Source organism: Notamacropus eugenii, chromosome 1 (genome assembly GCF_028372415.1).
Source record: "Notamacropus eugenii isolate mMacEug1 chromosome 1, mMacEug1.pri_v2, whole genome shotgun sequence".
Classification (NCBI taxonomy): domain Eukaryota; kingdom Metazoa; phylum Chordata; class Mammalia; order Diprotodontia; family Macropodidae; genus Notamacropus; species Notamacropus eugenii.
The window spans coordinates 148,951,498-148,967,585 of NC_092872.1; positions in this window are offsets into that span (position 1 = coordinate 148,951,498).

Sequence of the window (16,088 nt, forward strand, 5' to 3'; positions counted from 1 at the left end):
GTTGTTGTTTCCCAGATCAACCCTGGGTTTAGCTTGATAGGTGTGTGGGAGGTGTGGTCTGGTCTCAGGATATCTCCTCAGCTGGCCTGAGGCAAAGGCAAGGTCCGGGGATGGTGATCCCCGCTTCCCTATTGTCTTCCCTTTCCCCTGGAGGGCTGGGGCACGCCTAGAGGCCAATGCGTGTTCCCGCCCCTCCTGGGGCTCGTCTCCCGGGCTGAGGCTTGCTTGGGTCTCAGTGCGAATTTTTCTCTGCCCTGGGTCGTCTGTCCCTCCAGACAGCCTCCACCACGGTAGGAAGAATCCCCCTTTGCCACCTCTCCAGCCTCTGGTGTTATGAGACCACCCGCCCCCTTCTGCTGCTCCCACTGATCCAGGATCTATCTGGGGAAGAATTTTATGGTTCCCTCATGGTCATCGGGGGGGAGGGGAGAGCACTTACTGATCACTCGGGCATCCCAGCTTCTGGATGTTCAAGTAGTGACCCACTGAAGTCCCGTCTTTAGGCTGAAGATTTCAAAGGCTGTTGGGCTGATATCGTTGGCTCGGCCTGGCTTATCTCCTGCTCCGCTGGTCTCGCCCACCACTCTCGGGCCCCTCGGGTCCCCTCCGCCCTGCCGCGCCAACCGCGCTGCGCTGTGCGCCGGGGTCTTACCCCTGCGGAACAGATCCCTCCCGTGGACCTTCCAGTTCAGCCTGGGCTCCGAATCTGTCAAAGTCCGTCTCCCACTGGATTGTACACCTCCAAAGTCTGGTCAGACTCTCCCCCCAGATATATCCAGAGGAGTTTTTCCAGGAGCTTAGGTGAGTCGTTGCTTTCACTCCGCCATCTTGGCTCCGCCCCTCAAGACTCTCTCTTAAGGTTTAATCATCTGCTTTAAGAACTGCCCCATTAGAGGAAAGAAGCTAGACCAGAAGATACATGTACTAGAAGTTCCTTCTGCTTAATACAACTCAGTTTTTTACATGACACAATTATTTTCAAAAGGTTTTCAAATCCTTGGTCCTTTTCCTCATGAAGCTTTTTGCTTCACTAAGAGAAATAATATGTACAAATAAAATAAGTGGCAATATAAAATAGCAAACACTCAGTACCAAATTATTTTAGGAGTCTCCAACCAAGAACTCTGAATCTGCTGTTAAATATAAGAGTTTTACCTGATCAGTTTTTATCATGATAACCACTCTTTTTGCAGTTTTCCAGAGTTCCTAGCAGAGAAGAGAGTAAAAGCTCCCTTCCCAATCCCACACACTAATTTTCCTGTTAGTTCTACTGACAACTAACCCTTAAATAACCTCAAGGTTTAGGGAACATGAAAAATACCCTCTTCTTGCCAAAAGATGGGAAGTCCTTTCACTCTCTCATTCGATATAATGTGATTTCACAATATATTTTCTGGTATCCTGACTCATTCTTTGGATTTATGGAATTTGTCTGAACTTTTATTGCAATTCACTTCAATCTTCCTTCTTTCTGTTCTAGTCACTCCCTTGGCTAAAGGCATTGTGTCTGTAAAAGATTCCTATAAAATGTTGGTATGTACCTGAGAAGGGTAACAGATTAAGGCACTCAACAACTTTGGTGTGGATATGTTTACCATGTTACCATGAAAGTATATTGGAGACCATTGAGATGATACCTCAAGGAATAAAGACACAAAGCAGATAAATTTTCAAATACATTTTAGGAAGAATCATGACAAAATGAAGAGAATCCAGATGAGGGCAAGCAAGATGATGAGGGGTCTCAAGTTTATGTGATATTAAGATTAATTGAGGTTGAAGCCAAGATGAAATAAAAGCAGAGACTTGCTAGATAGAGCCCTCCCCCCAAACGCGGCCAAATAGCTGTTAAAAATGACTTTAAACAAATTCCAGAGCTGCAGAATCCACAGAACGATGTAGTTAAAAAATCTCCATCCCATCCTGCAAGGTGGACGGGAAGTATCTAATAAGCCACATTGGGAGCAAAGCATAGTCCAGCATGGGCCACGCTGCACAGGGAGGACTTGAGCAGGTCTTGGGGTCTGAAAAGACCAAAGCAGAATATAAAACGGAATCCCTGACACCTGTGGCAGTTTTCAGACTTCACAACCCCAAAACGTGGAGGGCAATTTGGAAGGTCAGTGGAAAAAGCCCTGTCTGACCTGTGTGAGAGAGTAGAGTGATCCAGTCACAGGCCCAGGGTAGTGGAGCCCACAGCAGCAGCAGTAGGGGCAGCAGCAGTGGCTGTTTCTGGAGCTCTAGGCCCACAAATTGTGGGCGGATTGAGTGGCTGACAGCACCCCCCCCCCCCCAACTCCATTGGAAGCAGAGAATTACCTGGCTGGGAGAATAAGCAAAAACTGGAAAAAGAATCCAATCATAGAAACTTACTTTGGTGAAAAGGAAGACTAAAATACATTAAAAAAAAGAAGACAACAAAGTCAAAGCTCCTACATCCAAAGCTTCCAAGAAAAATATGAATTGGTCACAGGTCATTGAAGAGCTCAAAAAGGATCTGAAAATCAAGAGAAGTAGAACAGAAACTGGGAACATAAATGAGAGTGATGCAAGAAAATCATGAAAAGTAAGTCAACTGCTTTCTAAAGGGGTCAAAATGCTTCAGAAAATAACACTTTAAAAAACAGACTAACCCAAATGGCAAAAGAGATCCAAAAAGCCAATGAGAAGGAGAATGCCTTAAGAAGCAGAATTGACCAGATGGAAAAGGAGGCCCAAAAGCTCACTGAAGAAAATAATTCCTTAAAGATTAGAATGGAGCTGATGGAAGCTAATGACTTTCTGTGAAATCAAGAATGTAAAAAAATCAAAGGAATGAAAAAACAGCAGACAATGTGAAATATCTCATTGGAAAAACAACTGACCTGGAAAATAGATCTAGGAGAGAAAATTTAAAAATTACTGGACTACTTGAAGGCCATGATAAAAAAAAGCAATATCTTTCAAGAAATTATCAAGGAAAATTCTAGAACCAGAGGGTAAAGTAGATATTCAAAGAATCCACCAATTACCTTCTCAAAGAGATCCCAAAAGAAAGACTCCTAGGAATACTGTAGTTAAATTCCAGAGCTCCCAGGTCAAGGACAAAATATTGCGATCAGCCAGAAAGAAACAATTTGAATATTGTGGAAGCACAATAGGGATGACACAAGATCTAGAAGCTTCCTCCCTAAGGGATCAGAGGGCTTGGAATATGATATTCCAGAGGTCAAAAGAGCTAGAATTAAAACCAAGAATCACCTATCCAGAAAAACTGAGTATAATTCTTCAGGGGGAAAATGGTCATTCAATGAAATAGAGGACTTTCAAGCATTCTTGCTGAAAAGACTAGAGCTGAATAGGAAATTTGATTTTCAAATACAAGAATCAAGAGAAACATGAAAAGGTAAACAGAAAGACAAATCATTAGGGACTTACTAAAGTTGAAGTGTTTATATTTCTACATGGAAGGATAATATTTGTAACTCTCAATACTTTTCTCCATATTAGAGTAGTTGGAGGGATTATGTACATATAGAGAAAAGACACAGGGTGAGTTGAATATGAAGGGATGGCATCTAAAAAATAAAATTAAGAGGTGAGAGAGGAATATATTGGGAGAAGGAGAAAGGAAGAAATAGAATGGGGCAAATTATCTCTCGCATAAAAGAGACAAGAAAAAGCTTTTTCAATGGAAGGGAAGAGGGAGAGGTGAGAGGGAAAGAGTGACTCTTACTCTCATTGGATTTGACTTAAGGAAGAAATAACATGTACACTCAATGTAAGAAAGTCTATTTCATACTACAGGAAAGGGGGAAGGGGATAAGCGGTGGGTGGGGGGATGATAGAAGAGAAGGCAAATGTCAGAAAAGGGTATTTAGAAGTAAACACTTTTAATGAGGGGCAGGGTCAAAAGAGAAAATAGAATAGATGGAGGCAGGATAGGATGGAGTGAAATATAGTTAGACTTTCACATGACTGTTATGGAAGGGTTTTCCATGACTACACATGCATAACTTATATCAAATTGCTTGCCTTCTCAGGGGGGATGAGTGGGAGGGAGGAAGAGAGAGAAGTTGGAACTCAAAGTTTTAAAATGAATGTTAAAAATTGTTTTTACTCCAACAAGATCAGGGGTGAAACAACGATTTGTATTATCACCACTGTTATTCAATATGGTACTAGAAATGTTAGCTGTAGCAATTAGAGAACATAAAGAAACTGAAGGAATTAGAATACACAAAGAAGAAACTAAGTTATCACTCTTTGCAGATGATGTGATGATATACTTAGAAAATCACAAAGATTCAAGTAAAAAACTACTTGAAATAACAACTTTGACAAAGTTGCAGGTTACAAAATAAACCCACACAAATCTTCTGCAGTTCTATATATTAGTAACAAAACCCAACAGCAAGGGATAGAGAAATTCCATTTAAAGCTAGGGTAGACACTATAAAATATTTGGGAGTTTCCCTGCCAAAACAAACCCAGAGACTATATAGACACAATTACAAGACACTTTTAGCACAAATAAAATCAGATCTAAGTAGGTGGAAAAACATCAGTTGCTCATGGGTGGGCCAAGCCAATATAATAAAAATGACAATTCTACCTAAATTAATTTTCTTGCTCAGTGCCATATCAATCAAACTATCAGATAATTATTTTCTAGAGCTGGAAAAAATAACATCTGGAGGAGCAAGAGGTCCAGAATATCAAGGGGACTAATGAAAAGAAATGCTAGGGAAGGTGGCCTAGCACTACCAGATCTCACATTGTATTATAAAGCAGCAATTATCAAAACCACTTGGTATTGTCTAAGAAACAGAAGAGCAGACAAGTGAAATAGGCTAGGTACTCAAGACACAGTAGGCAATGCATATAGCAATCTTACTGTTTGATAAACCCAAGGACCCCACCTTCTGGGATAAGAACTCACTGTTTGACAAAAATTGCTGGGAAAACTGGATAACAATGTGGCAGAAACTAGGCATAGACCAATGCCTGACATCATACACAAGAATAAAGTCCAAATGGGTACACAATCTAGGTATAAAGATTGATACTATGGACAAATTGGTGGAGCAAGAAATAGTGTATTTATCAGATTTATGGAGAAGGGAAGAATTTTTGACTAAAGAAGAGATAGAAAGCATTATGAAGTGCAAGATGGATAATTTTGATTACATTAAACTGAAAAGTTTTTGCACAAACAAACCCAATGCAACCAAAATTCAGAGGGATGCAGAAAACTGGGAAAGAAGTTTTGCAACTAGTATCTGTGAAGAATTGAGTCAAATGTATAAAAATTCAAGTCATTTCTCAATTGATAAATGGTCAAAGGATATGAACAGGCAGTTTTCAGAGGAAGAAGTTAAAGATATCTATAGTCATATGAAAAAAATGCTCTAAATCACTATTGATTAGAGAGATGCAAAACAAAACAACTCTGAGGTACCACATCACACCTATCAGATTGGCAAACATGACAGAACAGGATGATAAGAAATGTTGGAGATGATGTGGGAGAGTTGGAACACTAATTCATTGTTGGTGGAGCTGTGAGCTCATCCAACCATTCTGGGGGGCAGTTTGGAACTATGCCCAAAGGGCTACACAAATGTGCATACCTTTTGACCCAGCAATAGCGCTTCTAGGACTGTATCCCCAAGATAACATAAAAATGGGAAAGGGCTCTACATGTACAAAAATATTTATAGCAGCTCTCTTTGTGGTGGCCAAAAACTGGAAATCAAGGGGATGCCCATCAATTGGGGAATGGCTGAATAAATTATGGTATATGAATGTAATGGAATACTATTGTGCTATAAGGAATGATGAACAGGAAGACTTCAGAGAGGCCTGGAAAAACTTATATGATCTGATACCAAACAAAAGGAGCAGAACCAGGAGAACTCTGTGCACAGCAATGACCACAGTGTGAGAGAGTTTTTTCTGGTAGACTTAGAACTCCATTGCAATGCAAGGACTTAAAAAAATTCCCAATGGTCTTTTAAGGCAAAATGCCTTCCACACCCAGAGAAAGAGCTAAGGAATTCAATTGCAGAATATAGCGGATCATTTTCTTTTGTATTACCTTTTGGTTTGTTATATGATTTCTCCCATTCATTTTAATTCTTCTATACAGCACGACAGTAGTGAAAATGTATTTAATTGGAATGTATGTGTAGATCCTATACAGAATTGTATGCCATCTCGGGGAGTGAGGGAGAAGGTAGGGGGAAGGAAGGAGAAAGAAATCTAAGTTATATGGTAGTGATTGTAGAGCACTGAAAATAAAATAAAATTAATATAAAAATTGTTCTTACATGCAACTGAGAAATAAGACATGTAGGCCATGGGGTATAGAAATCTGTCTTGCCCTACAAGAAAATAGAGGGAATGGGGATAAGGTGTGATAGAAGGGAGGCCAGATTGGGAGAAGGGGTAATCAGAATGCACACTGTCTTCGGGTGGGAAGAGGGGAGAGATGGGGAGAAAATTTGGAACTCAAAATCTTGTGGAAGTGAATAATGAAAACTAAAAGTAAATTAATTCATAAAAAAAATAATTAAAGAAATAAAGGATGGAAACTTGGCTCCATGGGGAGGGAGGATGGGCAAAAGGGTGGGATATGAAAATTGCATTCAAGTATTTGAAGGGTATCATGTGAAATAGGAATTTTGTCGTGCTTCTTGGCCCTAGAAGTTTGAAGTAGGAACAGTGGATGGAAGTTGAAAAGAGGAAAATTTATGTTTGAATGTAAGGGAAAACTTTCTAAGAATTAGAGTTATCCAAAAGTGAAAGGAGTTTGGACAGCTAGGTGGCCCAGTGGATAGAGCACCATCCCTGGAGTCAGGAGAACCTGGCAGACAGTTGACACCTACTAGCTGTGTGACTCTGAGCAAGTCACAACCCCAATTACCTTGCAAGAAAAAAAAAGTGATAGGAGTTGCCTTGGGTGGCAGTGGGTTCCCCTTTATTGAAAGTCTTCATGAAGAGTTATATGACCACTTGTTGGCTATATTATAGCTTGCTCAGGTCTAGATTGGATCAAATTCCATTGAAATCTCTTGTAATGCCAAAATTCTGTGATATTGTAACTGCAAGAAGAGAAGGCTTAGGTGTGTCTTTGCAATGGAAGAAATGTTGACTGGGGAAGAATTAAGGCAATGGATGCTTTGGTAGGGAAAAGGTGATACCAGGTACATGGAATGGCTTTTTAAAAAATATGTAGCTTAGGTATTTTTGAGTTCTTAACATTCACTTCCACAAGAGTTTAAATCCAAAATTTTCTCCCCATCTCTCCCCATCCCTCACCCCATGACAGCATGCACGCCATCCATCCCTTCCTGCAGTCCATCCTCCCTTCTATTACCCACCCTTCTTCCATCCCCCTTCCCCTCTATTTTCCTGTAGGGAAAAAATAGAGTTCTATACTCCATTGCCTGTATAGCTTAATTTCCAGTTGCATGCTAAAACAATGTTTAACATTGATTCTTAAAGCTTTGAGTTCCACATTCTCTCCTTCCCTCTTCACCTGCCCTCATTGCAAAAACAAGCAATTCAATATAGGTCATACATGTGTAACAATGAGAAGTACTTCCATAATAGTCATGTTGTAAAAGACTAACCACATTTCCCTCTGTCCTATCTTGCCCTTCATTTATTCCATTCTCTCCCTTGACCTGTCCTTCCACAATAATATTTGCTTCTGATTAACTCTTTCCCCAATTTGCTGTCCCTTCTATTATATTCACTCTTCTATCCTCTGCCCCCTTGCCTTCCTGCAGGGTAAAATAGATTTCTATATCCAATCAAGTGTGTGTTATTCTCTCTTTAAGCCAAATCCCATGAGAGTAAGGCTCAATTATTTCCTTTCATCTCCCCACTCTTCCCTTCCATTGTAAAAGCTCTTTCTTCCCTCTTTTATGTGATATGATTTTCTACATTCTACCTCTCCCTTTCTCTTACTCCTAGTACATTGCATTCAACAGTAAATTTTACTTTTTTAGGTATTCTCCCTTCATATTCAGGTCAACCTATGCCCTCTATCTAATACACACACATACACATATACATACCTATACATTATAATATACACATACATACCTATCCATACACACCTACATACATATATATTCCCTCTAACTACCCTAATACTGAAAAAAGGTCTCATGAGTTACAAATAATGTCTTTCCATGTAGGAATATAAACAGTTCAACTTTGATGAATTGCTTAAGTCTTCTCTTTCCTGTTTGCCTTTTCATGTTTCTCTTGATTTTTGTATTTGAAAGTCAAATTTTCTATTCACTTCTGGTCTTTTCAACAAGAATACTTGGAAGTCCTCTATTTCATTGAAATTTCATTTTTTTCCACTGAAGGATTATACTCATTTTTGCTGGGTAGATGATTCTTGATTTTAATCCTAGCTCCTTTGACATCTGCAGTATCTTATTTCAAGCCCTTCAATCTCTTAGTGTAGAAGCTGCTAAATCCTGTGTTATCCTGATTGTATTTCTACAACATTTGAATTGTTTCTTTCTGGCTACTTGCAATACTTTCTCCTTGACCTAGGAACTCTGGAATTTGGTTACAATATTCTTAAGAGTTTTCCTTTTGGGATCTCTTTCAGGAGGTGATCAGTGAATTCTTTTAATTTCTATTTTACCCTTTGGGTCTAGAATATCAGGCCAGTTTTCCTTGATAATTTCTTGGAAGATGATGTCTAGGTTCTTTTTTTGATCATGGTTTTCAGGTAGACCAATAATTTTTGAATTATCTCTCCTGGATGTATTTTCCAGGTCAGTTGTTTTTCCAATGAGATATTTCACATTATCTTCTATTTTTCATTCTTTTGGTTTTGTTTTGTAATTTCTTGGTTTCTCATAAAGGCATTAGTTTCCATCTGCTCCATTCTAATTTTTAAAGAACTATTTTCTTCAGTGACCTTTTGAATCTCCTTTTCCATGTGACCAATTCTGCTTTTTAAAGCATTCTTCTCCTTATTGGTTTCTTGGACCTCTTTTGCCGTTTGGGTTAGTCTATTTTTAAAAACGCTATTTTCTTCAGCATATTTTTCGGTCTCCCTTAGCAAGCTGTTTACTTGCTTTTCATGGTTTTGTTGCATCACTCTCATTTCTGTTCCCAATTTTTCCTCCACCTCTCTTACCTGATTTTCAAAACCCTTTTTTTGAGGTCTTCCATGGCCTGAGACCATTGCGTATTTTTTTTTGGAGGTTTTGGATGTAGAAGCCTTGACTTTTAGGTCTTCCTCTGTTGGTATGCTTTGTTCTTCCTCATCTGAAAGGATGGAAGAAAATACCTTTTCATGAAGAAAGTAGCCTTCTATAGTCTTATTTTTTTCCCTTTTTTGGGCACATTCCCAGTCAGTTACTTGACTTTTGAGTCCTTGTCAAGTTGAGGGTATACTCTAGGGACCTGTAAGCTCTCAGTTCCTCCAAGGTGGCACAATCAAAGGAGAGTAGTTTACTCCTCTCTTGACCTACGCTATGGTCTGGGAGCAACAACAAGCATTCTTTTCTGCCCTGGATCTGTGAGTAGGATTCCCTCTCCACAGTCACCACCAGTTGCACCACGCCAGTGCTCCTCATCACTCCAGGACCACCACTCAGAACTGAGACCCAAATCAGCCACTTGATTCCCCCAGGGTCTTTAGACTGAGGGCTCCAAAAGTGGATGCTGCTGCCACCACCCTGGGGCTAGGGCCAGACAGCACTCCCCTCTCACCCAGGTGAAAGAGCTTTCTCACTGACCTTTGAAGCTTTCTGTGGTGTCTGTGGGTTGAGAAATCTGGGAACTGCAGCTGCTACCTGTGATTCCACACTCTGAAGCCTGCTCCAGTCCTGTTCATGCAGAGACACATGGCCAAGGCTGGGCCACGCTCCACTCTGAGCCTGGTATGATAGACTATTCCTGTCAGCCTTCCAAGCTGTCTTGGGCTGAAAATCTCTTTCACTCTGTCGTTTTGTGACTTCTGTTGCTGTAGATTTTGTTTAGAGCCATTTTTTACAGATATTTCATGGCTTATGGGGGAAGAGCTAGAGTAGGTCCATCTTTCTACTCTGTCATCTTGGCTCCACCCCATAAGGTGGAATGGCTTTTCAAAAGAGAAAGTGGAGTTCCTGAGGACAAATTTTTCCTCAACCATTTTGTCATGTGGTCCACTTTGTTTTACAAGAAAGGAACCAAGTGCTCCAAGAGATTAAATAATTTATTCAAGCTCCCTCAGCAAACTAGTGGCAGAGTTTCCTAGGTTTAGAACACTAAGCTAGAAATTCTATACTAACTTCAAACAATGACATGTGGAACATAGAATTCCATCTTTGACAGTGCCACCCAAGTACAATTACAAGAGCAAAGTTGTCCTATATAGTATTGATCTTAAAAAGTTATGGCAATAATCAAAATATCCCTTAATGATCCAAAATAACTGATTTTTCCCTAAATTCTTCTTACATTTATTGATAATTTCTAGTGTATCACCTCTCAGAGAAAGTTTATTTTAATAAACTCTGCCTTTCAAGTTCAAACCCTTTCCCCTTCTATGTTCTGAGAGGTTGTAAGACATTCAATGTTCCTACTATCATTTCTCTGATGTCATGATCTTCTTCGAAAACAAAGGACAAATCTCTCCTTCTGTTTTGTAGGATATGAGCAGACCAAGCTGCCTGAGTGGAAACCCAGCCAGCTGGGCAACTCAGCTCATCCTCTCCCTTCTGTCTCCCTCTCCCCTTCCTTTATGTCCTTTCCTTCCTTCCTTCTTTCCTTAGTTCCTTCCTTCCTTCTTTCTTATTCCCAAAACCTTAAACCCAGTGTACTCTGAAGCCCATAGGTTGGACAATAAGAGGTCTGTCCAAGTTCCACTTAATGGCTGGTTTAGAGTGACTATCAATAGTAACAGTTTCTCTTTCTCTCCCAGTTTGATTTAGTTATTTTTTTTCTTTTGCTCATTAAAAGGGCCATTCCCTGACAACTTCTCAAAGAGACCTTATTCACTCAATGGGCATTACCTCCTTGAAGTGAGTACATCAAAAGGCCTAGCCTAAAAAGGTCAAAGTCTCCCATTGTATGATGGCCCATCTCCAGACATCCTGAGAAATGGTCATTGGTCATCCAATGGTCATTGGATCTAGATAACTCAGGAGGAGAAAGTGAGGCTGGTGATCTTGCACAGGCCTTCCTCACTCAGAACAAAGTCAAATGTAAGTCATGTTGTCATTTCTCTGATGTCTTAGTCTTCTTTGAAAACGAAGGACCAACACAATCTAAATTCTACAAACCTCCAGTTTACCTTTCTAGCCTTATTTCCCAACTGTCCTAGAGGAATGCTTGACTCTGGTCAATGGGAGGCAGCTAGATGATGTAGTTAATAGAGTGCTGGTCCTGGAGTTAAGAAGACCTAAATTCAAATCTTTCCTAAGACATTTACTAGTTGCACAACTCTCAAAAAGTCATTTAACCTTTCTGTCTGCCTCAGTTTCCTCATCTGTAAAATGGAAATAATAAGAGTACCTATCTCCCCAAGCTACTGAGATGCATATGAGATAATATTTGTAGTGTACTTTGCAAACCTTTAAGCACTGTATAAATGTTAACTTTCACCATTATTATTATTACTTACTGTCCTCTAAACATGATAGGATCCTTTCTGCCTCTATATCTTTGCTCATGAACTTCCTAGAATACTCTCCCCCTTTCTTTCTGTCTATTAAAGCTTATTAATCCTTTAAGGCCCACCTCAACAGGTCAATATTTCAGGGATCTGTAATGTCATCATTACGAATATGGCCCCTACCAAAGCAGATGGCAATTCCTATCTACCCTAATGTAGGATCTTTGTGAGTTGTCATGGAAAATTTAATCACCATACACCAATCTGGAAACAATGGTCATCATCTGAATTCTAACTGTTATGTTCACTTCTATTTTATTATTTAGAAGTCTGATATGTTTTTTAATCTATATTAAGCCTCAAGAATATTAATAGTGCTTTTTGAGCCTATAAAATAAATAGGAAGATATAAAACACTTTTTGATTAAAAAACTATTGAATCCTTTTTCTTAAAAGAAACATTTTAAGCAATAGTGTCACCATGAAATTATAAAATAATTTACATAAAGCAAATCATGCAAGATTCAGTGATTTTTGATTTAGGTGATTAAATGTATGGTGAAGTACGTGAAACACTTGAAATATGAGCTCTACCCAGTGACATAATAAATGCTATTACTTTCTGTGGTCTCTAACCTTTCCTTATAAACATACTGAATAAAAGCCCAAATACACATACACACACACACACACACACACACACACACACACACACACACACACACACAAACTACCTTTTTTACACCTAGCTAGACTGGTCCCTGGATGAAAGGCATATAGTCTATTGTGCCTCTCTTATATCTTAAGCCTTTCCAGCTTGTGTTCTGCTGACATGGTTATAGGAAATCCAACGTCACCTCTGCACCATAAACCCTTTGAGTAAGGAAGCCTAGAGCAAGTCACAAGATTATAGGATCTTAGACTTAGCACTGGATAGGACCTTAGAAGCCATATGGCCCTCTCACCTCCCCCTCTCATTTTACCAGTAAAGTACCAGAAACCTAGAGATGTAAATTGACTTACCCAAGGTCAGAATTGAAATCCAGGTCCTCTGACTCTGAATTCAATAATCTTTCCACAGTGTCATTGCTATCTTTCCTTTATTAAGTCTTATCTGAACTCATGATATCTTACATTTAGATCATGAAATACAGTTTTGATGGAGCTTTCACATAAATAATCTCCTTTGCTCTTTAAAACAAACCTTTGTCTTTAGCAGGTAAAGTTGGACTAGCCTCATTGGATCCTTTTGATCAATACTGGTTTCCCTTCTTTGGATGTATTCTTTCTTCTTTAATGGTTTTTTCTTTCATGCTGTGTGGTGACTCTATCTGTACAATCATTCGTGCAAGTCAGACCTTTTTGAGATTCACTCAAACTAGGACCAAATTGCTAGAAGACATCTCTGAATAGCTGATCATACAAATAGTGACATCATGTCGTCCTGCACAAAACTTTTATCCAATTGAACAGATAGGATTTTCATAAAGAAAATCTGAGGTATTAATTAATTAAGTGTAACTGAATTTCACCTCTTTAACCTTAACTCATGAGCAAACCTGAGCTAAATAAACATCTGACCATCCAATCTCTTCCACTTAAGGTTAACTTGAGTTTATTATTCAGGCTACTGCCCTTGTGTATTAGGCAAAGCATAAATTACGCATACTAATTACCTTGGATGGGGCACCACTTTAATGAATTCTTTTAATTAAACTGCAACACAGTGGTTTTGCACAGAATGGTCCATATTTCATCCTTAAACTATGTTAACCTTCATCTTTGTCTGGGTGGCTCACACATCCAAGTGGGGAGGCTCTGAGCTTAATTCATCTAAGTGTATACACAGAGCAACCCCCCCTTGACTATCATTGGAAAATTTGAAAAATGTTTCTCTTCTGCTCCAAGGCTAAGAAATTAGATGCCGCAGTGAAAAGTTATGATTCTGCCAGGGAGACAGAGGGCAAAAGAAAAAAAAAACACCCGCAAAACAAAACAAGGAGGAAATGACAGGATGAAATGGTTTCTCTACTGCTGACTTGAAAAATAAATGATGAGTGGCCACCTTAACAATGTCATTATAGCAGCATAGGCAAGGACCATGCTCCGCTTTGTGCTTTACTTGTTCTTGGGATTGTGATTAAAAGTCATTCTTTGTCATAATTTTCAAAAATGTAATTTAATTTTCAATGCATGGGCTCTATTATCTGCAACCATTAAATACGCAGAATTCTCCCCCAAATCTATGTGTTGGTGATCAGAATATTTCAGTAGAATCAAGAGTTTTAATCTCTTTCTCTAACCTTTTTATAATGTTCATAAGTAGCATAACAGACTATTTTGATTTTCATCTTCCTGATGCCTAAACCATCCAAAAGTTAGTGGATGGGAAAACTAGACATCAAGAACCAGTGTAATTCACAGCCTGAATTAAGCTACCAGTTCATGGGAAATAGGACAGAGACTGTCATGTAAATACTACATACAACTTCAGTTAGAATACTGCTTCTGACACTTATTAACTTGGCGTTCACAGGCAAGTAACTAACTGAGGCTCTCCCAGCCCCAGTTTAATTTGGATCATAGATTTCAAGCTAGAAAAGACCTCAGAGACAATTCCCTCATTTTTACAGAAGAGGAAACCTAAACTCACAAATGTGAAATGACCTGCCCAACGTTACATGGGGAAAAACTGACCAACACAGGATTTGAACCTAGAACCTCAATTTTGGAATCCTTTCTACGGTACTGTTCTCCTTCCCTCATATCCCTGGATTATCCTCAGCTATAAAGTAGTGATGCATCACTGGGTTTTTGTTAAAAATCATGGAATTCTTTGTTTAGAGTTTAGAGTGAGAAGGTCCTTTTAGAGACCATCTAATAGTCCATATTCAGAGAGAAGACATGCGAAGGGCTCTGAAAACCTTAATGTGCTATACAAATATCAGTTACAATGATCAAATCAACAAATATTTATTAAACAAGTTTTTTTTTTAATGTGAGAACACTGTGCTAGGCACTAGAAAAGAACGTAAGTTTAGATAAGACACAGTTCCAGGTTTCAGAGAAGTTAGAGCTGAAGAGGGGGCTGTGTCGCAAATAAAAATAATGGAAACCCACAGTAATCCATGATAACAGCAATATTAAGTTATCATTTCTAGAACATTCTATGGTTTTTAAAGTGCTTTGTGTATATTATCTTATTTGATCCTCACAACATACTTGGAAAGTAGAATCCTGGAAAATCCCCATTTTACAGATGAAGATACTGAAGCCATCAGTGTGTTGTTCCCAAATGCACCCAACTAGTAAGTGTCTGAGTCAGGATTCAAACTTAGGTCATCTTGACTCCAAATCTAGAACAGTTTCCACTGGGCCACCTAGCTACCTTGCATTGACTCCACTGAGGGTTTTTTTTGTTGTTTTGTTCTGTTTCCATGGTCTCAGAGTATCTGATGTGTTCAAGAGTGAGTGACTAAAACATTAAGTCTGGGGCTCCCCTTCTATATAATGAGTTCTAGACTTTTTGATACCTGCTAAAGCCAACATTTCCTGATCAAACTTGCTTTCAAAGTCTTTGTCTTGGTCAGAGTAAACCCTAGCAGGGAATCCATCCACTGAAAAACACTTCTCAAAACACTTTAACAAATCTAGAGATGCTATCTGACTGGTTAGGTATGGTTGTGCATAACTGGTGAGAGGGTTAGTCACCACTAAGAAACAATTTTTATTTTCACTCTTCCCTTCAGAGACACAAAGTCAATTCTTTGCACACACCTGTTATAAACTTCGCATTTCTTGATGACTTCTGCAACTATCTCTGCTCCAGTTATATCCAAAGTCATTGTGTAAGGCATTCATGGCTATCAAGTATTAAGCTCTGGGTAGTACCAGCTACTTTCTGTTTCCATGAATGGAATAAGTCTCATAGGAAGGATGAAAACAAAATTCTCTGTAGATAGAAGGATCATTATTGAACGGATATGAAGGAACTAAAAAAAAGATAAACAATTTTTTAAAAGATGCGTAGATACAAGGTATTATGGTATGGTGGAGAGAGCACTAGAGTTGATCTCAAAGAATTTGGGTGCCAAATTTTTCCTATGTGATGCTGGACAAGTCACTTAGCATTTTGAGGCTTTGGTAGCCTCATCTGTAAATTAAAGTATAGTTATCCCTTCCACATCAAGGAGGTTAGGGGCAGTGCACTCACAATCCCGGAAATCTGTGTCAGATTTTTTGGCTCTCCCTTTTCAATGTAAATGACACAAGATCCCAAAAACTTGAGATGCAAAGATCACTGTGAGATCACCTCAAGATGTCACGTGAAAGACTGCTGGCATCCCCAAACCAGTGCACAGAACTGCAGTTCTTTTACTACAAGTTTAATTCTTTTAAAAATGTTGTATAGCTATTCATTTATGTTATTAAACAGTAATACACATACTGTATAGGTAATATTATATATAAT